Source organism: Labeo rohita, chromosome 14 (genome assembly GCF_022985175.1).
Source record: "Labeo rohita strain BAU-BD-2019 chromosome 14, IGBB_LRoh.1.0, whole genome shotgun sequence".
In the NCBI taxonomy this organism is placed as follows: Eukaryota; Metazoa; Chordata; class Actinopteri; order Cypriniformes; family Cyprinidae; genus Labeo; species Labeo rohita.
Window position 1 is genome coordinate 11,333,971 of NC_066882.1, and position 9,738 is coordinate 11,343,708.

Below are 9,738 nucleotides of genomic sequence, written 5' to 3' on the forward strand. Positions count from 1 at the left end.
GGCACCCATTTACTGCAGAGGATCCATTGGTGAGCATTGATGTAATGCTACATTTCTCCAAATCTGTTGTGATGAAGAAACAAACTCATCTACATCTTGGATTGCCTGGGGGTGAGTATGTTTTAATTTTAGGGAACTATTCCTTTAAGTTTACTTTACGTGCAGGATTTCTTTTGTTGTGTTGTCTTATTTGGAGACCTTCAGTCAAAATCAAAAAAATCTTCCCTGATGATTTTTAAAATATCCTAGTCACAGTCCCAGAGTGTAAAGAAAGATTGACATTTTTTCTCATTATTGTCTCTGTCTTTTCAGCTCAGAACGTCGTGAATGTCAACAGAACAGCTGCATTAAACCTTTCCCTAAAGCATGTTTCTGATAGACACTTATTTTCGAGTGGAGAAGAAAAGAATATTTGATGTCCTTATGCGATTTAACAGCCTAAGGAGAAGAAGAGAGTCCTAATAATGCTTGTTCAACTATGCAGAAGATCATTATCATGTAAGGCAACAGGTAACTTTATTTTGTTGGTATATGCCATATTTATGCTGATTTATAAAACAATTCTGATTAGATATCAGATCAAAATTGATAGAATATAGCTGTTTTTTTTTTTTTTTTTTTTCCCAAAATCTGCTGATGTTTATATGCTGCTAAACTGATGTTATCTAGCTGGCTGACATGGGTGAGTTTTCATGAAAATTGCAAGGACTAAAGATGAAATATCAGTGTCTTGATCAGTTAGAAAGATCTGAAATACTAATCTAACTAGGCCACTAGAAAAAAAAAAAAAAAGGTCTGGAGAACAAAAATAAACATCTCATGTCTGTGTACTGTTGCTTGAAAATGCAAAGAATACATTTTATTTTATTTTTAATTACTCATGCTTTTATAATAATAATGATTATAATTATTATTATACTTTTTAATGGCTAGATCATTTTACTTGGGATCTAGTATGAGCTGGGTATATCGCTAGTCTTTTCTTTGACCAGTTGATGGGGCTGTAGAGTCACAGTGGAACATGTAATAAATATAATTGGTCTAATCAGTGCTTCAGGATTGCATTAGGATTACATTACTTTAGAAGGGAGTTTAAAAATGAAATAATGCTGTAAATAATAGAGAGGGGTCCCGGACTGTTCGTTCATTGCTTCTTTTGAACTATATATTGCTGGCAAACAGGATAATTTGTATTTGTAAGTAATCTGCTGCAGTGGTGTTTGTATATTTTAAGGTGTAATCTATCTCAAACAGAGGAAAACACAAGGGCCTGCAGTGTTTGTGATCGTACTTGAATGGTTGACTTATTCCCCGCTGCTAGACTCTCTTCCACCTTCTGTCTGTTCAGTGCAGATAAGGCTAGTGTTGTAAGGGCTGTAATACGTTGTATCTGAGGTTAAGGTTAGATATCGTGCAAATAATCCTCCAGGGGCTTTGAAAAGCTGTGTTATTCTTGTCATTCTCTTGTTGTCTTACTTCTAGGGGCTACTTGCCATTTAAAATGAGTAATGAGTAGCATAACAATGGCAAATTAAAGCAAAGATATTTGCTTCATGTTTTTTTTTTTTTTTCGATTTGCCTTGTGATATTTGCCTTTTATTCAGTTAGGACTGCAGTCGCCCTTGAAAATCTAGAGGAGAAATTTATTTTATTTTTAAAATAGGCCTAATGGGAAAATTAAAGAACAGAGCACCGTGTTTCGAATATCTTCAACATGCTGAAAGTTGGCTAAAAATGTACTAACCCCCAGACTATCCAAAATGCAGATGAGTTTGTTTCTTAATCAGAACAGATTTAGCTTTAAATCACTTGCTCAACAATAGATCCTCTGGTATGAATGGGTGCCGTCATAATGAGAGTCCAAACAGCTGTTATAGACAGGTGCTTTATCTGTGCATATTTCTCTCCTTATTTAGGCGAGGCAACTTTTCACTGGAGAAGGCATTATGGATAGAGGACTGGTGTTTTAGCCAGAGAGTGCACGCATATGCTGGATGTAGATTAGAGAATTGCGCATGCGCATTTAGAGTTCATGCTTTCACTGCGCAGCCGGTTCATTATCCACTATAGAGAAATAACGAGAAGAATATGCGTGCAGTAAATGGTAAAACTGTTTGCTTTACAAACCAGTGTCGTTATATTTAAAATAATACATTAAAATAATATGGTAAGACACACCAGTTTGCAATATCAAGCAGCAAAACGAGCTGTTTTGTACAGGTAAAAATAGCTGGATGCGGTAGACTGAGGTCTTTGCAGAGCAAAAGTGGGCGTTTCTGAATTTGTGGGTGTTCCCAAAATGCTGGGTGTTTCTAAATCATGCAATCAAAATGATCCCCCTAACCTAACCCCACCCCTAAACCGTCCGTCACTATGACGTCAGCCAATCAGGAAACACAGTGTAAAAACACCCCCCCAATCTAGTAACTCCCATTACTTTCCTGCAGAGACCTATTTGCTTGTTAAGTGGTGATGTACTGTAATGCACTTAATGAATGCTGTTACTGGTTTTATTTTTTTGAGGGCAATACGAACTCAACATAATGCTTTACTTCATTTTTAAATGCAATAAAACAGATTTTTCCTGAAAATTTACATTTATGAATATGAAATTTGCCCATTAAAATAAAAAAAATAAATAAATAAATAAAGTGTGGGTCTGTTTATCTCTTGAGTTTTCAATAATGCCTAAAATAACATCTTTCCACTGTAAAGTAACATGCATCTGATAGAGCGTTTGGACACGGAAGCGGTGACGCAGGACCTTAGACTTAACAAGTGGATACATAGACATATATAAATACTTAAAATATAAATATTATGTCATATGTCTATGAGCAGATACTTGGGACACGGATGAGACCGGAAGCCACACCCATAAAATTTACAAATGGCTGCGCCAACTTACGGTAAGAAAAAGGTGTATTAAAATACATTTAGAATTACCCCAAAAGTCAAGACAAGGGGACAAATATGCTCCCGTATGACTTTACTATATCTTCCATATTTATATCATCTGATATAGTTAAATATCACACAAAGAGTACATTTTTTTTTTCTCCAAACATCAGTATGATTGTAAATGTGGTACTGATTTTATAAAACAGTCCAATAAACAATTGGTTAATATTAATTGATCTACATTTTAGAGTTCCTACTTCTCGTCAACGAAAATAAATTCAAACAAAGCCACAGCAGAATTGTTTTGCACCTCCGAGCAACACACGATGGTGTTAAGTAAAGCCGGGCTCACACTACAGGATTTTTAGCCCGATTTTGCCCAGATTTTCCCCTCCCGAGAATCGGAGCAAAAATCTTGTTGATCACCTCGACTGGTCCCGATGTTCGGCACAGATTATCTGGTAATGTGAGACGTTCATAGATCGAATCTTGCTCTTCCCCATCTGTTCTCACACAAATCGGGGCCGCCACGATCATATCAAACTTGTTTGATATTCAGGATTTTAAATCGGGATGATCACGGCTATGATTACGTCAGTGCTTTCACAACAGCCAATGCGCGACCACGAAACAGCTGCTATATGGTCCACTGGATAGTGGAGATGGAGGAAACTGCTTCTTATGTTTTTGTAGTAACACTGTCTGTATAATATGTTGAAAACATACCACAACCACATGGAGTAAGGAAAGCTCTGGAGTGAAATCGTCTCAGTTTTGAACATACCGGGCAAGTGCATAAAGCTGCTAACAGGCTAGCTAACATATGTAAACATTAGTTGCTGAAATGACGATCTGTTGCGTAAGATCACGTGAGGCGCTCCCTCCGACATTATGGTGCTAGTTAGCAAGTTTAGCGGCTAAACGCGGCTAAATGCGGCTAAAGTAAACAGGCTCGTCACTCCACAGAGAGAAGAGAGGGGCGGGGCGAGCAGAGCTCATTTGCATTTAAAGCAGCCTCAACCAGAATGGGATGATTTTTGCAAAGTTGATTTTGGCAAGGTAATAAGGGTGTTGTTTTACACTACCATTGAGAATTTTTAACCAAAGTATATTATAGACACTTCATTAAGACCCTAAAGAATCATATCAACTTGTGGAAAATGGGCATCCAATGACCCCTTTAATGTATACTTTCCCTTTACCACCCCAAGTCATTTTTAAAATAATCGTTATCGATAAAATTCCAGTCATTGCCGCACACCCCTAGTTTGACATTTCCTTTTAAAAGAAAGGATAAATAAAAATTAAAACTATTACGTCAAGGATTAATCTCTATATTATTTGTTGTCTTTTTCCTCATCCGAACTGATTTGGCTAAATGAAGCTCTCTTGTCACCTGACAATACGTTATCGTCCTGACTCGTTTGGGTGCTGCATATCACATTAGCATGTAGTGAGTGAGGTGCTGCCTAGAAATCAACATGATTATATGCATCTGTGGCTCACTGGCCGCATCCTCTCAGTCCTCTTGTGAATTTTGCCAAGCTGGCATCTCTTCTGCAGTGTAATTTAATGCTTCTCCATCTCTAAGAACAAGCCTCCCTTACTCAACCAAAATAGCAGTGTTTTTCTGCACCCCACTGTGATATGAACACTGTTCAGATCATTATAGCTCAGAGGCAGGAATAAATGGCAAAATCCCATGCGATGACGGTGTTGCTTACTGCTTGGGATGGTCAAAAGCCATCTGTGAGAATTGTGCTTCTGGTGGGTGTTAATTTTCTCATGAAAAGCTCATCCTCATATCTTTAATTAGTTAAAGAAGATTTAGTTAATAATAGTTGATGGTGAAACCCCAAGGGTGTCTGATATTAAAATGGCTCTCCTCAGTGAGGTATTCATTTTTCGTCCATTCAGTATTTCCCCCTTTGGGCTTATAGTCCAATATCACATTTTACAGTGAACCTTTCAAGCTGTGGGGGGTTCAGTGAAGACAGTCTTGGTGTGTCTGACAAGAATTTCAATCACACAACAGCTGATATTTGCTGCAGATTGCTGCATTGATCAGTGTTGTTTTTAGAGACAAATCATTGAAGGAGCTCTTGAATGCTCTTTACAGTCACATCAGTACTTTTCTATTTGCTTTTTGCTTTTGCGATCCTGGAGGTCTGAACACTACATTGATTGAGTTACATGTCTTACATGTCTGTGTAGACAACTGTCTAGGTCGCAATGATTTATTTATTTAATAGGTTTTTTAGTGTTATAATTGCTTGCTTTCAGAGCTGGGTACTAACTGGTTACATGTAAACTGTATTACGTAAATTAGATTCCAAAAATTAAGTACTTGTAATAAGATTAAATTACATTTTAAAATACTCGTAATCAGACTACAGTTACTTTTTTTTATGGATTACATGATTACGTATTATTTACACAATAGCAATAAATTATTTGATGATTCTCTCTAATTCCTTCTTTTCATCAATCTAATTTTCCATTCTAAAATAGCCTACTGCTTATTCAGAAAGTCTTCAAGTTTTGTGGACATTCATACAAAGAGCAGTGATTAGTCAGGTGACAGCAGCATTTGACCACCTTAAGAAGGTTTAAGCTGTGTTTCAAAATTGCATTAGCTACTAAAGAGCACATTGATTTTTATTCGAAATGTCACTCTGTAGTTTAACCATGTACACTACTAGTCAAAAGTTTTTGAACAGTAAGACTTTTAATGTTTTTTTTTTAAGAATTCACTTCTGCTCACAAAGCTTGCATTTGTTTGATTCAAAATACAGCAAAAGCAGTAATATTGTGAAATGATGTTACCATTTAAAATAACTACTTTCTATTTAATTATATATTTTAAAATGTAATTTATTCCTGTGATTAAAGATTTTCAGCCCCATTACTCCAGTTTTCAGTGTCATATGAAATCATTCTAATATGCTGATTTGCTGTTCAAGAAACATTCATTATTATTATTTGTTATTATTATTATCAATTTTTTCAACAGTTGAGTACGTCTTCAGGATTCTTTGATGAATAGAAAGATCCAAAGATCAGCATTTATCTGAAATAAGAAGCTTTTGTAACATTATACACTATACCATTTAAAAGTTTTTTTTTTTCATCAGAGAAACCTGAAAAAGTTTTACTGTTTTTAACATAATAATAATAATAATAATAATAGTAATAAATGTTTTTTTTTTTTTTTTATATATAATCAGAATATTAGAATGATTTCTGAAGGATTATGTGACTGAAGTAATGATGCGAAACGTTTCAGCTTTTTAATAACGGGAATAAATTACATTTTAAAATGTATTCAAAGAGAAACAGTTATTTTAAATAGTAAAAATATAGATTTTAAAAGTTTACTGTTTTTGCTGTACTTTGGATCAAATAAATGCAGGCTTGGTGAGCAGAAGAGACTTTAAAAAAAAATCTTACTGTTCAAAAACTTTTGACTGGTAGTGTATTTCTCTGTCTTTGGAAGGCGTTTGTCTTTCAAACACAAAAAATGCACAAATTCATACAAACGTTTTTGTCATCTGATCCTCTTTCACTAAAAAAAATTACTTAAAGAAGTACCCCTGAGATTTTAAAAGCATCACATTCCCGTGTTCATTGATTCTCCAACATTGCTTATGGTCACATGATAAGCAGGTAAACAAATACAATATTTCCTTTTTTTATTTATTTATGTTTTTTTTTTTTTTTTTTTTTTTAATAGTGATTTATTGTAATTTAACATTTGTTTGATGATTGAATTAATTATTAGCTTTTCATTAAACTGTTAAACCCCCTGCAGTTCCTTCACAAACACAAGTTTGGAAAACCTTGACGTAATGTAATGTTTAATGCACTTTGTTTTCATGTTGTTAATTACAACAAATGGATTATATTTTCTTACTCCTTGTATTTTTTTCATGCCAATATGGTATAAGATTATCCTATTTAAATCAATGTGATAAGTGAGTAAGGTTAAAAGTAATCTAAAAGTAGTCATTAGATTACCTAAAATGTGTAATGTAATGGATTACGTTGCTAACTACAATTTGTCATGTAATTTTGAATCAGTAATTTGGAACCCAACTCTGCATGCCCGTAAAACATGTCATTTCTGCAATGTTAGCATCACCAGAAATACTGTAAAAAATGATTATTTTCAAACAGGTTTTTTGCGCACACTCCCCTTGTCTTCCATTGGTTGGATAATCACATAATCCCACCCCAAACTTACACTATTGGTCAAGACAGTGTTGCTGTATCAGATAAGGAGGTCCACAGGTACTGTACATGTATTTTAAATGTTTCTGAAAGAATTATTTTATGCTCACCAAGGCTGCATTTATTTAATCAAAAATACAGTAATCCAGTAATATATTATTACAAGAACTTTCTGTTTTAATACGTTTAAAATGTAATTTATTTTAAGAAGAACAGCACTTAGTTGACATAGGAATATATAAATGTCTTTACTGTCATTGCTGAATTAAAAAAAAAAGTGTACTGACCCCAAACTTTTTGAACAGTAGTGTAAATGTACTTTTGAAAGGCTTTTGATGGAGAAACATGCTGTAAAAATGAATAAGTTACAGCGTAGCGGTCAAACCTTGACCCTCTGTGCTGGGACTCTAACAAACAGCAAAGTCTTGAGAGCGCCACATTATTTTATTTTTTATTTTTTAAGGAAATCAACCTACAAACAGCTTGCTCACTGTTGTCTTTGAATCGCTGAGCTAGGACACGTATTATAACATCAAACAAATTACACACACCATCTTTAGTATTTGAAATGGGTGACACATGCGCACACACACACAAGTGAAAGGTCATAAACAACTTTCATCTCGCCTCATCCCCTTCTCCTTCCTCCCCCTCACTCTTTTAGTATTTGTAGCACGTTCATCAAGAGTGAACAACAGAATGAGTTTACATGACAGGCAGCTTTTGTCTTTGATATGGTACAGATTGTCTCTGGATAAGGTTTCCATCGCTGGAACAGTAGCGATTAGACTTGTAGCATGAGAGCAGGTGAAATTTTCTCATTTGTGTGTGAGCAGTGGGGGGCCTGCGAGATCCGCGCCGTCTTTGAGCGCCGCAGACTTTGAACACTCCTCATCTAAAGCTACAATGCAAATCAAACTGTAACCTCAACAAGGTGAACTCTAAAACACAAAAGCCCTTCGCTGCTATAGTAGCCGCTCATAGTCAGAACACGTAGTTCCATACGTGAATGGATAAAGATAAAACTGAGTTCTAAAATGAGATGTAGTCATGCTGGAAATATATGATGTTATATTATAATATTTGATAAAACTGTAGTTTACGTCTTGATTTCGCTGCATTTTTTTATGTTGCTGAAAGAAGTTTCTTATGCTCACAAAAGCTGCATATATTTGATTAAACGGGTCATCAGATGCCCATTTTCCACAAGTTGATATGATTCTTTAGGGTCTTAATGAAAAGTCTATAATATACTTGGTTAAAAATTCTCAATGGTAGTGTAAAACAACACCCTTTTTACCTTGCCAAAATCAGCTCTTCAAAAATCATCTCATTCTGGTCGAGGCTGCTTTAAATGCAAATGAGCTCTGCTCGCCCCGCCCCTCTATTCTCTCTGTGGAGTGACGAGCATGTTTACTTTAGCCGCATTTAGCCACTAAACTTGCTAACTAGCACATTATTAGGAAAGACAATCGCAAAGATTCATAAAAAAAAAACTTGATCACGGATCACAAACGATTTGCGCGAACATAGAGGAATATATGTAGATCAGGAGGCACATTCCCTTCACAAACAAACGTAATCCACTGCATCTTCAGTGGCTCAGATGTCGGGAGTAAATGACGACCACTACGTTCATTATTACATCCTGCATCGAAACAAAGAGGGCGGACTGTTACAGCTGATCTGAGGTAAAACGCTCATGTCAATCAAATATCGTGGGAGCGGCCTCTGTGGGTGTGACGCCACAACGACAGGCATCTGAGAATTGCTCGATTTGAAAAAGGGAATATTATTTTTACAGATTAATTAAAAACCACTGCATGGATTTTTATCATTATAGGGTAGATTTGTACATACACTGCCAACACACATTAATGTTCAAACAAGTAAAAGTGAACTTAGCATCCGTTAACCCTTTTAAAAGGGGTCCTATTGTGCTCTTTTACAAAGTCTTGATTTTGTTTTGGGGGTGTACTAGAACATGCTTTCAGGCTTAGTGGTTCGAAAAATACATTATTTTTCACATAATTTACATTATTACTATACCTTTCTCCCAGCCCGGCACAAATGGATCGATCAGTTTCTAGTTTAAAGTGATTCTTATGGTTTAAATATGGATATTTTTCTTACTAAAATGCATCGATTCGCTACAGGAGGCCTTTATTGACCCCCTGGAGCTGTGTGAGGCACTTTTTGGATGGATGTACTTTACTGGACTTGTTTTGGACTGATTAAGAGAAACACCCATCTACACTGTAAAAAATAAAAAACACAATTTGTTGAGTCAGCTTAAAATAATTTTAATATTTTTAAGTTCAGCCAACTAAAATAAGTTTAGTCAACTTGAAATGTTAAGTTGTACTAAGTAACAACTTAGATATTTGTGTTTGCTAAACTTAACAGATGGGTAAGTAACCCAGCTGCCTTAAAATTTTAAGTTGATTCAAATCAAATATCTAAGTTGTCACTTAGTATAATATAACATTTCAGGTTGAATAAACTTTTGTTTAGTTGACTGGACTTAAAATTTTAAGACAGCCAGGTTACAAATTATTTTAAGCTGACTCAGCAAATTGTTTTTTACAGTGTATGCCGTTCTAAAGC